The sequence below is a fragment of the Vulpes vulpes genome, chromosome 4 (assembly GCF_048418805.1).
Source record: "Vulpes vulpes isolate BD-2025 chromosome 4, VulVul3, whole genome shotgun sequence".
Taxonomy (NCBI): Eukaryota; Metazoa; Chordata; class Mammalia; order Carnivora; family Canidae; genus Vulpes; species Vulpes vulpes.
Genome location: NC_132783.1, coordinates 137,176,112 through 137,192,084, shown reverse-complemented (window position 1 = coordinate 137,192,084; position 15,973 = coordinate 137,176,112).

The following is a 15,973-nucleotide window of genomic DNA, read 5'->3' as shown; positions in this document are numbered from 1 at the left end:
ACTCCAGTTTGAATGTCTATCCAGAGAAATGCATATATGAATTAAGGAAAGATACAGTCTAATTAGATATTGGTGTAGGGTGTAGAGTCTGCATTTGATGTCACAGTTGGTTTGGGTAGTAGTAATCACCAATAGAATTATAGAGTTAATTACAAATTTAATCATGGTATTTTATTAAGGTCTGAATTTGTAATTTAAAATGGTGCATAATTACCAAAAAAAAAATCAATGATCAATTCTTTGATCCTCAGAGGTTCATGTGTAGATGACCCTCGCAACATAGTTCCTGGAGTCAAATGTTTTGGCATATGTGTAAAGAAATTCTCTAAACCAAGGGGGCAATTCCCTTTGATAAAGAAGCCGTAGTACCTGAGAATTTCTTCTTTTGCACCCCAACCACGTGGATTGGAAGTTAACATGGAACTAGAGAAGGCATGGACTTTGTAATCAAACAGTCTAGGATATAAATTTAAGCATTAGCACTGACCAGTGACATAATGTTAGCAATTTACTTTTTTCTAATATTTTCATATGTTCATATATATGGTGGGAAATAAGAGTTCTGACACATTTGATTTTAATAAAATAACATCTAATTTGACACTTAATTGTTACTAAACATATAGTTTGACACATAATTGTTACTAAATTAATATAAATTTAAGCTTTCCAACTCTGAATTAAATGTTTATTTGTCCCTGGGTTAGATGTTACAAAGTGAAGAAGAAAGAGGGGAAAAAAGTGTGTCTGGAGAAAAGCTAAATATCTGCATTGAAATACTACTTTTTTGGATAGGATTAATTTAAAAAAGAAGTAATTTGCTCTTGATTAAAATATTCAGAAATATACTTTTAAGTTAAACTGTTTAGTTGATAATTAGAATGGCAGTAAATATGATAATAATTCATAAAAGTTGTATATAGTATATTAATACCTATATATATGCTTTCAAACTTTAATTCTACGTAAAAGGAAATTGAAATATAATTTATTAAATGACAATAAACTGAGGCAACATAAATACTAGAGACCAAGTAGGTATCTCTGCCTCATTTATGCTTTTTCCTTCTAATTTATCTGTTTTTCTAGTAAAGTATAGGTAACATCCCTTTATATCTATACTTTGAGATTAAACTTTATTTTGGCATTTTTGCTTTACCAAAGCTAACAGTGAAGGATCTGCTACAACATAATAACCCAATACTTGCCTATGCAATTCAATCATTTCTCATTCAAATTCAAATTATATTTCATCTTAAGTCTTCAACTTGCTACTCAAGTACCATAAAACAAGTCAGATTATACTAATCGTCATAACCAACTTATTGTAAAAATAGAGGATGATTGGTAATCAACTATGACAAAATTCTGAGCATAGTACTGGTGGTAGGAACAGGTGAGGAACAATTAAAATTCTGGAGGGGAAAAGAAATGTAACATACATCACCTGATTGATGTTTCTCCACTTATTTTTAACAGTACAAACATGGCCAATTTTTACTTACTTGAATAGGCTTTAATGCGTACATGTTTGTAAGTTTGAATGAATTGCATTTTTTTCCTCAGAGAGAGTATAAAAATATTCATGTTAATGCCAAATATTATCTTTTTTGAAGGCTTTTTCTGACTTTTTTAAAAGAGAGGCTTGAAATACATTCTGATCCACATTAAATTGTTTGTTTTGTAATGACAAGCCCTATGACATTATGTCTTATAATATTATGTGTGCTAATCTCCTGAGACCTCTTGCTTAATAAATTGTCAACCAACTAGGAGATGATTTTTCTTCTTGACATTAAAAAATCCCACTTCAAAGTAAAGTGCTGTCATAATGGGAAGCTTAATTCAAATTAAATAAAATAAAAAAGTCAGAGATTTCTAAGAGCAAAATAGAATCCAAACAACTTTTGTTATGTGGGTACTCTGTAAAATCTAATTCTTTTTAGATTTTAAAAGTCTGTATTAACTATATTAAAATGAATATTCTTGATATTATTTTATATATAAGCATTTCATAATACTAGGTGTTATAGAAATGAAAGTCCTTCTAAAACAAGGTACTCTAGGATTTAAATAATAAATGAGCATAATTGAGAAATTTGAGAAAGCCATTTCCAAGTAATGTTGTTATTCCTTAGCAATATTTGCTGAAATTAAGTGAAAATAGATAAAAAGGGATGTGGAGTTCTTGACAGGATGCATCTATGAACTTGAATTGAGGTGCTGAGGTGCTCACCAAGTCAAAGGGGGGAGGTCTGTATCTGGAAAGGAAAGCCTTTCCCAATGTCTGCTAACTCATTGGTCAGGAAACCATGAATCTGTCTTGGATGACTTCTTGTCAAAATGTTCATTGGTTTGCATGAGCATACATGATTGAACTATCATATATAAATTATTTAAATCATAAAAACTACTGCTACAATTTTCTACGATTCATTCAGAAACAAACATATCAAACTCCAGGATATATTGTTAATCTTGAAATATGTATCTAGAATGTTGTCAGCTGATATGATGTGGTCAATATTATTATTTTTCTGACAGAAAAAATAGTATTAATGGCAGGAATCTAATTATCACAAAATAATTGTATTTTTAAATTGACAGTTTCAAGTGGCATAAGAAGCAAAACTAAAAATCATTTATTCAGAAAACAATTTCAAACAGCTTGTAATTAATTACCTCCTCTAGGCAATATTGTACCTTATATTTACTAAAAAAAAATTTGATCTACTTTATCTAGGGTGATATAATTAAATAGATTTAGTTTTTAAATACTGAATTAAAATTATTGCATATTAGTGATGTCAAGAAAAGCCATTTCTTTTTGCCACAAGAGAAATGCAAACGATGATAGTAAATGATAAAAAAACTGTCTTTTTTACAATAGAGAATCTTTGTTTCTTTTAATAATACTTAACATATTTTAATCACTTATACATACTTAAAATCACATACGCTATTTTTAAACTTATAAACACTGATTAATATGTTAATATTTTATGTGATATATTTAAAAAGCATATCATGTTTATAATGACTACATATGGCCTTTACCCACTCACAATGTAATATATTTAGGCCTTTTTAAGAATTTAAATTCAATTAATTAACAAAAAGTGTATTATTAGTTTCAAAGCTAAAAGTCAGTGATTCATCAGTTGTATATAACACCCAGTGCTCATCACATTACATGCCTTCCTTAACGCCCATCACCCAGTTACCCTGAACCCCACTTCATTCCCCTTCAGCAACCCCCAGTTTGTTTCCTATAACAAACAAACAAGTTTGTCTCCCTCTCTGATTTTTTGGTAATTAATCAAGTAACTAGTACTAAATATAAGTATTCAACATGCAAAGTAATAAAGACATTTTCAACAAATTTGCACTAGAATAATCCCTCTGCTCCTATGTATGTATGAAGCGGGTTATGTCCGGAAAGAATATTATTACATTTAAGAGTGAATTCAAAGGTAAAAATAAAATGTAATATCATACATAGAATATATTATCAACAAAGGAAACAAGTCTCTTGGGACACCTGGGTAGCTCAGTGGTTGAGAGCATGATCCTAGGATCCTGGGATCAAGCCCCCCATCAGGCTCCTCTCAGGAAGCCTACTTCTCCCTTTACCTATGTCCCTGCCTTTCTCTTGGTCTCTCATGAACAAATAAATAAAATCTTTTTTAAAAAAAGGAAACAAATCTCTTGATAGTATCGTTAAACTAATAAATCAATGATAGGCTTATGTAGTCAATTTTAAAATATTAGTAGAATCAAATTAAGCAAATTTGAATTTCATATACAGGCATACATCAGAGATATTATGGGTTCAGTTCCAGACCACTGAAATAAAATGAATATCACAATAAAGCAAGTCAAATATATTATTTTTTTGTTTCCTAGTGCATATAAAATTTATGTTTTCACTGGACTGTTGTGTAGTAAATGTGTCATAGCATTATAGCTTTAAAAAAAGGGTACATGATTAAGTGTACAAATTAAATTTTGTGAAATATGTGACAGAGATATGAAGAGAGCAAATTAATGTATAAAAAGCAATGCACATTAATTAAAGAATAATTTATGGATTAAAAAAGTAACCATCATCTAGGTTTTGAGTGCATGGTAATCTTTTCGCTGGCAAAGGGTTTTACCTCGTTGTTGCTTTAACTTCTCTGTTAGGACTTGCTGTTCACCTTGCTCTTCTCACATTATGGAGAAGGCTTCTTTCCTTAGATCTCAGGAACCAACCTCTACTGGCTTCAAACTTTTCTTTTCGTTGGCAGCTTCCTCAAAATCTCTCATCCTTCACAGGATTAAAGAGGGTTAGGGCCTTGCTCTGGACTGGGATTTGATGTAAGGGAATGCTGTGGCTGGTTTGGTCTTCCATCCAGACCTCCAAAACTTTCTCCATGTCATCAGGAAGGCCGTTGGGCTTTCTTACCATTCATGTGCTCACTGGAGTAGCACTCTTCATTTCATTCAAGAGCTTTTCCTTTGCATTCACAAGTTGGCTCGCTATTTGGCACAAGATGCCTAGCTTTTGGCCTATCGTAGTTTTGACATGCCTTTCCTCGATAAGCTTAATCATTTCTGGCTTTTGCTTTAAAGTGAGGGACATGTGACCCTTTCTTTCACTTCAACCACATAGAGGCCATTTTAGGGTACTAATTGGCCTAATCTAAATATTGTTGTGCCTCTGGCACAACACAATAAAATTAAAAAAAAAAAAAAGTTTCAATTTGTAAAAAATGTAGTATCCGTGAATACAATGAAGTGAGTTGCAATGAGTTATGACTCTATGAAATAATTATACGTATGGCATTTCTTTTTTTTTAAATTTTATTTATTTATTCATGAGAGACCACAGAGAGAGAGAGAGAGAGAGAGAGAGAGAGAGAGAGAGAGAGAGAGGCAGAAACATAGATAGAGGGAGAAGCAGGCTTCCATGCAGGGAGCCCTCTGTAAGACTTGATCCTGGGACTCCAGGTCACTCCCTGAGCCCAAGGCAGATGCTCAACCGCTGAGCCACTCAGGTGTCCTACTTATGGCATTTTCAATATCCTTGGTAATATCGAATAGTCTAGAGAACACTGAGAATTTTTACTAATGTTTTGAAACTAAAAATACTTTATGAGAGAAAACAGTGTGGGCTTTTAAATTTATCTTAAAGCTGCTTTTTAAAATAAAATTTTATCATCATTTATATAGGCTAGTGATCCTCAAATGTGCTCTTTTGTTAATTATACAAATTTTGAGCCCACATCAAACTTATCAATCAGAATCCTGAGGTGGGACCCAGAAATCTATCTTAAAAAACTAATTAATACTGATGTACTTAAGGAAATAAATAGATATTTATAAAATCCCTAGCATGGCATTTTGAACATTTAAATGTTCAAATTTTCCTATCCCTATTATTATTTTATTAATTATATTTAAAATATATTAATACCTATTGAGTTGTATTATTGTTCAAAATTTATGTATCCTCAGTTTGTCCTGAATTTCCATTTTGATGCATTTATTGGTCTATATGCATGCATTATTAGACGGATTTTTATAATAATTACTTGTATTATATTGTATTGCCTCCATGAACAAATCTGTTATCACTCTCTAAATTCAAGATTTTTTTTCTCATATCTAATATTTTACTCATTAATTTCTTTTCTGCTGTTCTTTGGCTTTCTAAAATGTATCTAGTCTCTACTTTCTAGTTTAATTCCTATTAAACTATCAGTCCAATGAAAAAGAACATGTTCTCCTAACTCTTATGGCTAATATCTACAACACTTAGCAATTAATCAAACATCATCTTTTATAAAATCTTTGACTTGTTTTATCTCTTATTATATATATATATGTATGTGTATATATATATATATATATATATATATATATATATATATTTGAGCTTAATCCATTTCAAGCCAATGTAAATTTGAGATACAGAGAATGCCTTATTATATTTTAAGTCTAATAGTATTTAGTTGATCATTTTAGAATTTATTCTAACCAGTAGGAAAAGTATCTCTGGGGAAAAAAAAATCATGAATATTTTCCAAATTACTTGTTAGCATCGCAGAAAGGTTTTTTGTTTGTCTGTCTGTTTGTTTGTTTGTTTGTTTTCCCAGTCACTCAAAAAACCAACAAGTATTTGAAGTCAATTAATAGCAAAGGTTATTGTTATTGGGCTGAATTATACCTCCATAAAGATTCAAAAGTTGCAGCCCCAGGTACCTGCGAATGTGACCTTATTGGAAATATGATCTTTGCAGATGGTCCAGTGAAGATAAGGTTGTTAGGATGGACTCTATTCCAATATGACTGCTGACCTTATACAAAGGGAAACACCATCTACAAGCGGGCTACTAGAAACTTGGAGAAACACACACACTCACTCCTCACAGACCACAGAAGAAATCGGTCTGCTGACACCTTGATCTCAGACTTCTGGCTGCGTAAGCCATTCAAGGTGGTTCTCTGTACAAAATAGCAAACTCACAGCTATTTCATACAGAATTCAATAAATTGAATCTATAGGTTTACAAAATATTATTTTATAAATACAAACAATATTCATGTATTAGCGTTTCAAATTATAAAGAGAGGGATCTCAAACCAAAAACATTCTCTCACAGGTGTTTACAATCAGGTGTGGTTAAAATGTAAGAATGTATATACTCTTGATACTGCTGATTTGCCTTCTAATGCATGTCATAGTGAACCTGGAAATGGTTCCTAAAATCACAGCCCAACTCTTTCCATCTTCAGTGTTTTGAAAGACAAAAACAAATTTAAAAAAAAAAAAAAGGAAAGAAACAGGTTAACTTAAAATTCAAGTAAATTATGTTAAACAACACAGTAGTCCTTGGCCTAGAAATTGTCTCTATTATGTGTGAGGAACCCTTGATAACAGTGAAAAGGCTGATGATTACAACAAAAGGCATAATACAATAGCTTATTTTTTGTCTTTAATCCTCTCATCATACTATTTAACTCATTCCTGACCTGGTGTTCTTCCAGAGGTGAGATAAATATTATTTAGAAACTGCCTCACTGTGCTGTGTTACTTGCATTTCTCTGCTTCTGCTATATGTTGGCTTTTCTTTGATGCTAGGAGCTGCAGAGCTTTTTATGCAATGCAGCATATTAGGTATAAAAGCTTTTAATCACACTAATTCCTCTAACTGTTCCTAATCTATATCTAAGTCTCTCATCTGTTCCTATTCTGACACAGCTGCTGCTGGATAGGAAAAAAAAAAAAAAGAAAGAAAGAAAGAGAAAAGAAAAAAAGAAGGTTCTTACATTCCACTTGAACTAAACTGAAATCAGAATTTAACTACCATGATCATTGACTTTTCCTTTCCATGACAATGTTCCTATGATCATAGTGGGTACTCACACATCTGTGATAGGGGTGTGTAGCAAATTCTACCTACAGAGTTGCTGTCTTTAGGAAGCTTTAAAAATCAATGGCAAATGATGCAGAAAAATTGACAAAATATGTGTATTTTCTTCTGCTAAACTTCAAATACAGTGAAACTTGGATTTGTCGGTAGTAAACTGAATCTTGATAGATGTTTGTTTAATTTTCGCCCATTTGAAAATCCCTCCCTTCATTTGTGCAGATTTAAAATAAGTTTGGAATTACAGAAATCTTAAAAAAAAAAAAACTACTTTTTTTGGATGTCCTTGTGTCTCCTTACTAAATCGCAAATTCCTTTTCTATCTATCCCAATGTCTTTCCATTCTTTTTCTTCATAATTTGAGATACTCACTCTTTCCTGCCTTCTATTTACTTACTTTAAAAAAAAAATATCTTACTACTTGCCTATTTTAAATGCCCATAATAAAAAATAATTTACTTTTATTTGAAAAATGCAGTTTAATTGTGGGTTTTGGGGAAAAAATGTAAATTTGGGGGAAATTACATTAAAAACAAAACAAAATAAAAAACATATTTTGGATTGGTGAAATGTCCCCACTAAAAAAGTAATTGGTAGTTAAGGGACATTAGATGTATGGTACAAGTTAAGAGAATAAATCAAAGTATTTATAGAGGGTATAATGATCTTCTGGAGGATAATGTAGACATTTCTTTCTCTGAGGCATGATAGAAGAACATGTCAGACATACTTGAAATAAAACAGAATAGCAATTTTTAAATTTTCTACAATGACGTGAAATATTTATTTATTAACTGACTCAGTATTAATGTTATTGTTGGCTGAAGCATAGGCACTACAATGAACAGCTGGACTACACAGACAAAAGAAAAAAAAATGTTTTCTATCCTTAAGATTTCCAAGCAAAGTGTATTAATATTCTACAGTGTTTGATTAGGAGATTGCTACATTGATACTTATACTCAATTTGAAGAAGTTGGAAATTTTTAAAAAGGAGGCATTTATAATTTAATATTTAATTTTTATATATATTTTTCTGTTTAAATGTTCTTTTTCCCTCCAACAGGTTATTTTAAATGTGAGTCTTCTGATTAACAGCCTCTTGAAAAATTTTGTGGGCCTGTTTGAAATTATTAAAAAAGTATGTAATTGTGATCCAGAAAAATATACAATTCTGATAATAAATAATGGCAATATTGATATTAGTAAAAGAGTATTGTTTATAAATACTTTTTATTAGAACTGTATTATATTCTATGCATGACTTATTATATAAAATTTCCCTAACAGATCTTTACAAAAGGTTTATTAAATTTTAAAAAGAAGAAAAGAGAGAAAAGTAATCTATGGATAATTACCCAGCAAATTCTAAGAGGTGACGTTTTTATGCTTTGGAGACTAGCAATAGCATTGTCTGTCTTTAAACTGTAGACTGTTTTCTCATTCCAATGCCTTTTATTTATTTATTATTATTTTTAGTCATTTTACTTAACTCTATAACAACTCTTTTTAGTTTGAGTTTTATTTATTTTGGGTCAGTGCATAATGTATTTATTTGAAGTTAAGATTATTTGAAAAAATAGTTCATAGTAATCTGTGGAATGAGACTAAGATTACTGCACCTCTAGAACTTTAATCCTTACAACAACCCAAATAAATATTTAGCAGAGTCTTATTAGTACAACTAAGTAGGTTTAAATAGTAATTAGCTAAGACCACACAACTTGTAAATGGAAGCCGGAAATTCAGATAGATGGTATATTCACTTCAAAATTGTATTATAAAACTCTGTGATATAATCTCTTGTAAATGAATCTCTGTTTTAAAGAAAAACTTGATTAATCAGAACAGAAGTCATTTAAAATCATCATTAAACTGGATTTGCTTTAAGCACACAACAGACATATGACTATAAACGTGTTCATTTAAGAAATGTGTACAATAAATACCCCCTATGTCTTTGGAGGAAAGCGTTTTTATTTCTCGTATATCTTTTATGTCTATGAACTAGAGCTATGGCACCACCATTTATAAAGCACGTTGACATATTTACTTAACTGCCAATTGGTAAATAACAAACTTTACAGGTAATAAAAAAAAAAATAGGTCTTGGAACTACAAGATAATTCATGGCAAAGTGGATCAATAAATTATTAAAAACTAGTGACTTTGTAACTACATGTTAGGGAAATTATAAGATCAAAGTTAACTATCACATTTCTAAGTCTTGAGTAAGATGTAAAAAATAAGAGTGGATTTACCAAAAAAATACATTATTTAGGAGTAGAGAAAAACAAACAAACAAACAAAAATAGGTTATAGAGAAATAAGTTGACCAGATCTTAATGTGAAGAGACAGATGAGAGAGAAAGACAATGTGACAGTGAATAAGAGAGAGACTATGGAAATTGAGACAAATTTGGATAAATGTAGAGAGAAATGTGCAATGCTTTATATGCTTTTGAATACTACAATAATTGGAACACTAAACAAAGCACCAATTCAAAACTTATGTAGGTCTTTTTGGTGTGTTTGCATATATTTCAGTCAAGGTTGGAGCAAAATTCAATCTAAAGAAAATTACTCTAATGGGAAAAATACAAATAGGAAAGAGCTGATGAAAAGTTAGTACCACAGACAATGAGGTTAAAATGTGGAATCTTTCTTTTTTCTTTTCTTTTTTTCTTTTCTTTTTTCTTTTCTTTTCTTTTCTTTTCTTTTCTTTTCTTTCTTTTCTTTTCTTTTTTTTCTTTCTTCTTTCTTTCTTTCTTTCTTTCTTTCTTTCTTTCTTTCTTTCTTTCTTTCTTTCTTTCTTTTTTTCTTTTCTTTTTTCTTTTCTTTCTTTTTTTTTTTTTAATTTTCTTGAGTCCATGGACTTGAGAGACCTCTGTAGACCCATAACCCATTGTTTCTTCCATCAACTCTTGTCAAGTCTGTGTGAGTGACACAGGATAACACTACATTTTCCTATTGTTTTACCTATTGTGGTCATCAGTATAGCAGGAGAGAAGTTCAGAATCATCAGGGAAAAGTCTACAGAGTCTTTTCTCCTAGTTCCAAATGTAAGTTGCTCTGGGATCAATTCAAGCATTTTTCCTATTGCCTGAATTTCTCTGCCTGTCTTTAACATTATATAAATTATGAAAATCAGTCTAAATGTGTAGAAAACTCAATACGTATTTAATTTAATAAACCAAAATTTAAATTAATTAGGGTTTCTTGTTTTACTGATTATAAGTGATTTCATTCTATCCTCTTATCTGCTTGCCTCTCTCTTTTTTTATTTCTAAATTTTGAACTTTTTGATGACATAATTTATAGGTAATGAAAAAATGGATTTTAAAGTACCCAGGTGGTAAGCAGTATTCCTATCAATTAGCTATATGTATAGAATCCCTATATGTTTTTTAAAAAAAACAACAAAAAATTACCTTAAATTGACTTCAGCGTTTTATATTTCCCCCCATGGATATTCAAAATGACATGTTTTAAAGCCTTGTGCAAATACATTTGTACTTAATGATGCTTCACATTAATAGACATTTTTTTCTGAAACAAAATGTCTGCCATTAAGTAATTTAAAATTTTGCTAGGAAAAACCAATGCACTTATTTATTGAGTGTCATGGGGCACAAAAAGTGTTTTTGATAAAAATGATGAGGAATACGTTTTACTGTATATAAGTTTTTTATGATAATTAAGTTTTCCTAATAAATTCATTAGCTATGTCATCTAGTAAAGAGTCTCCAGTTCCTGGAGCAGACAGTAAGTGGCAGCTGATGAGTAAATGGCCATTGAGAAAATTCATATATTGGCTAGTAGCTGTAGTGTATGATCTCCAGAACACTATTACTTTTTCTTTTTAAGATTTTATTTATTTATTTATTCAAGAGAGAGAGAGAGAGAGAGAGAGAGAGACAGAGACAGAGACACAGGCAGAGGGAGAAGCAGGCTCCATTCGTGGAGCCCGATGTGGGACTCGATCCTGGTCTCCAGGATCACTCCCTGGGCCGAAGGCAGGTGCCAAACCGCTGAGCCACCCAAGCTGCCCCACTATTACTTTTAAGTTCTTTGATTTCACATTGATCTAGATGGGCTTTCAAACAATATGACGTCATACATAGTAGTAGATGAACACAGCTATAATATAACTATAACATGTTTTTCCTATAAATGGTTTGATATATTTTTAACTTCAGATTCCTAATATTAGAGTGTGAGAGAAACTAAACTTGAAAAATTTAAGTTTATGGTCTTATTATTTAAAAATTACCCTAATCAAATTCAAAGAGCTACATTTTCAACAGAAAGTGGGCTATCCATAAAGAATGGCATAATGGTTCACTGATTTTTCCATTATTTCTCATGATCAAAGAAAAGAAAATATAGCTTTATAAAAATGAGAAAAATAATAAGGGTTGTAAATATATTATTAAAAACAGGCTTGAATTACATATGCTCACCTATACTCTGCATATTTTTCTGTTAGTTTAATTCTTTAAACATATACAGATGACACTAAAGATTAATATTAATAAAGGGTTTACAAGGTTTAATAGTCTTAAAATCCAAAACAAATCAGTTAGGAGTTAACCTTTTAAAAGGTAGTTAAAAACATAATTAACAAGTAATTAATATGATGAACTTCCACAAACATGAAATTAATTTTGCTGTCAAAATACAGTAGCAATAACAAACATATCCTTCTTGAAGAATAGCAAATAAAGCTATGGAGTATCTATGACTGTGGCACTTAATAAATTATTTGGGATACACTGGAATTTTTCGCTTGGACACTATCTTTAATTTATTAAACAAAATCCCATCCTATGTAAGAGAAATCTGACGAACAATGGTAACATTTGAAATTCATAGTTTTACTGTTTGAACCTCAAACTTAAAAAAATGTTATTTTATCCATAAAGAATAGAGATACATTCCAAATTCCATGATAAGGTGGCAAGATAACCATTACTGGAAGCATTTTGTTTGAAACCAAGTGATTAATTCTTTTGTATGTTGTAGTTGAAATCATCTTACATCATTTTATTTGTGTGATGTCATTCCAAGACCTACTGAATGGTAAATCGAATATGACATAAATTTGTTTATATATATGACTAGACTTCATCATATGAATGTTGGATGATAAATGCATTAAAATAAGAAAATATCAAAAATGTATAATTGTTTTTTTCCTCAAGAGTTATATATTCATTTGAGAGAGAGAGAGAGAGAGAGAGAGATCACATGCACATGAGTGGGAGGAGGGGCAGAGGAAGAGGAAGAGAGAGAATCTCAAGCAGACTCCCCACTGAGCACAGAACCAGACACGAGGCTTGAGTCCACCCTTTGATCATTACCTGAGCCAAAACCAAGAGTCAGACACTCAACCAATTGGGCCACCCAGGAACCCCAACACTGATTATTTTAGAGAGTCCAGAAAGATCAAATATAACTTAGCCTAAAAACCCCATGTAAATTGTTCTCCAAAAACATCTAGAAAAGATTTACTTGTAAAAGAAGCCATTTACTTTTGGTGTGCCTGGTTGGCTCAGTGGTTTAGTGTCTGCCTTCAGATCAGGTGGTGACCCTGGGGTCCTGGGGTGGAGTCCCACATCGGGCTCCCCGCAGGGAGCGGGCTTCTACTTCTGCCTATGTCTCTGCCTCTCTCTGTGTCTCTCATGAATAAATAAATAAAATCTTTTAAAAAATAAAAATAAAAATAAATACACTGTTCAATTCCATGTGATTGGATGATTGGATGCAGTTAAAAAAGAAGAAGAAGAAGCCATTTACTCTTTAAATAATTGGCCAAACTAGATAGGCATCCCCTAATTGGCCAGCACATTTCTTTCTCAAAGATAACCTCATGTGGGGTAGTTCTGATTCCTAAGTTGCCCATCTTGCTTATAAGGGAATTTAGGAATTTATGCTTTAGATAAAAGGGTGACTAAAAAGTAACACTCAGGAGCATATTATATTTAATTACACATAATTATATGTATATGTATATATAGTTACATATATATATATATATATATATATATATATATATATATTGCACATTTTAGAAAGTTAAAAAAATGGTGACAAGCAAAGAACAAAAGAAAAAGCCTTAACTTTTTGGGTATATGCTGCTGGGCTGGGGAGTGTGAGGGAGGTCACATGCGGTGGGAAAATTCTGACTGCCTTTCACTTTAATGGACTGATTTCCATAGATATGATTGCTGAAATCACTGGAAACAAACTTATTTATGAATGTGTTATCTTATTGTTTATCACTCCTTTTAAATTTAGAAAAAAGTCACATAAAATTATCACTGGTAAATGGCCAAGAGGGAAAGCATTTCATTTTAATTTCTGGCTTTCACACTAAATAAAAAACGAAACTCAAAGTAACTGTAGAGAGAATTGTTATTTAATTTAATCATTTCATTGTCCTTGATATTTTTCTGCTCACCTTGTAAAGTTTGTGTGTATTATTTCCAGTTTCATGAGTTTTAGCATTATGTTTATTTTAGTTATATTTTAATTTCACACTGTTTTCTTTTTATTTTTTTCTCCTGAACTCTCTTTCAATTTTACATAATCAAAGTGTAGACAATTACCAAGAACAAGAGATGCTTAGGGAGGCTTAATTTAGTTTTCTAAAGTTAATCCCCTTGAAACTTGGAGGATTAGGGATATATATATACATATTTTTAAACTATAAAAGTAGCAAAAATATAAACAGACAAACAAAGCCCTATCTAAGAATGTTTGCTGGTTTAAACAGGATAGCAGTAGAGATGGAGAAAAATCAATTTGAACATAGAATAAATATATCTTATCAATGGATATTTATCAAATTCGCTCAAGAGAAAATCAATCCTAAATTCAAAAAAGAAAGTCTAGATGCTTTACAATGATGACTTTGTATTTATTTGAACCTTAGTGTCTGGGATGCAATTTAAGCCAAACCTCATTCAGTTTAGTTTACCATTGTTTGAAGAACATAATTTGCAGATGCTTAGAATAACTTGTAATATTATGAGAAATCACGTACTTATCATGGAGGGACTCAGAGACCTCCATGCTGGTCTGTGTTGCTAAGGTAGGTCATCTTTCAAAGGTTGAACACCATCATCATTTTCATTCCTCAAGGTAGTGACAAAGAGAAAGCAATACTGCATGTAGGCTTTAAATCGTGATAGTTTTGCAGCTGGCACTTGTTAGTCCAAGGAACTGGAAAGCCACCAGTTCACCTCACGGTCCATTCTTCACTGTATAGTTAGGGTGCAGTGTTCACATGTGCAGTGTGCACTTGCTCACAGTTTTCTCATATCAAGGCTTGACGTGTACTGCAGCTGCCAGGATGGCCCTAATGCCACAAAGCATTGTCAAATTTAGCTCACTCAAAAATAAATAAATAAATAAAAATTATAAAATAAATTAGCTCACTCATTCCATTTATGTATCAAAAAAAAAATGGTAGACAGGGGCTACCATATTATATAATAGTAAAGATAAACTGACTTAGTAAAATTTATCACCTGCATTTTTCTCACCTGAAATAATCATATTAAAGCAACTTTTATTTGTATGTAAATTCTAAAGCTCATCATCATCTAAATTAAATGGACACAAACTAACAACTTTTTAAAGCCGCAAGGCTTGTTATCCAGGACCTATTCACAATCTCCATTCTTCCCCTGGGTTATATCATCATGGTTCTATCTGTAGTACAGATTCTATATTCCATAAGTCGCCATTTTCACATATTCAGGAAAAAAATCCTCCTCATCAGTCCAAGCGTGTCTATTACACTATTTATCACTGCCTATTTGATAATTCTTAGTCATATAAACATAACATACTAAATTATAACACTTTTGAAGTTTGCCTGCTTATACCTCCTCTACCTGTTATTTTTGTATTCTCTCTAATTCACATAGTTAGCAAAACCAGAGATACAGGGGGGTTTCTTTCTTTCTTTGTTTCTTCTTTCTCTTTCTTTCCTTTCTTTCTTTCTTTCTTTCTTTCTTTCTTTCTTTCTTTCTTTCTTCTTTCTTTCTCCTTTCTTTCTCTACCTCTCTTTTTCTTCCTCTTTCTTCCTTTTTTCCCTTACCATTGAACCCAACTGAATAAAAATTTTATTAGTTCTCTTCAAATATATATATATATATATACATATATTTATATTATAGACATATATGTATATTCTCATTCTCTTCCGACTCTGATTATTCTCAAACTTTCCACTATGACATGCAACCCAATGATCTATCTACCTGTTAGCACCTGGTGATGATTTGCCCCTAGTGAAAGGCCCTCTAGATACAGAGGTCAGATCTTCTGAAGAACCCTAGAAAACTGTAAGATGTTTGTATTAGGCCTTTCCATCCTGTGGGACAACTCTTTTAGGAGAATAAATTGTTCATCACTGCCCTTTAGGATACATCCATTGAATTCCATGCTTTCAGAACTAAAGTTAAAATCAAGGATGCCTTTTTGTGAGGAATTATGTATTTTTTTAAAAATAAGAATTAGAAAGACTATGGTATAGGGGCAATAAA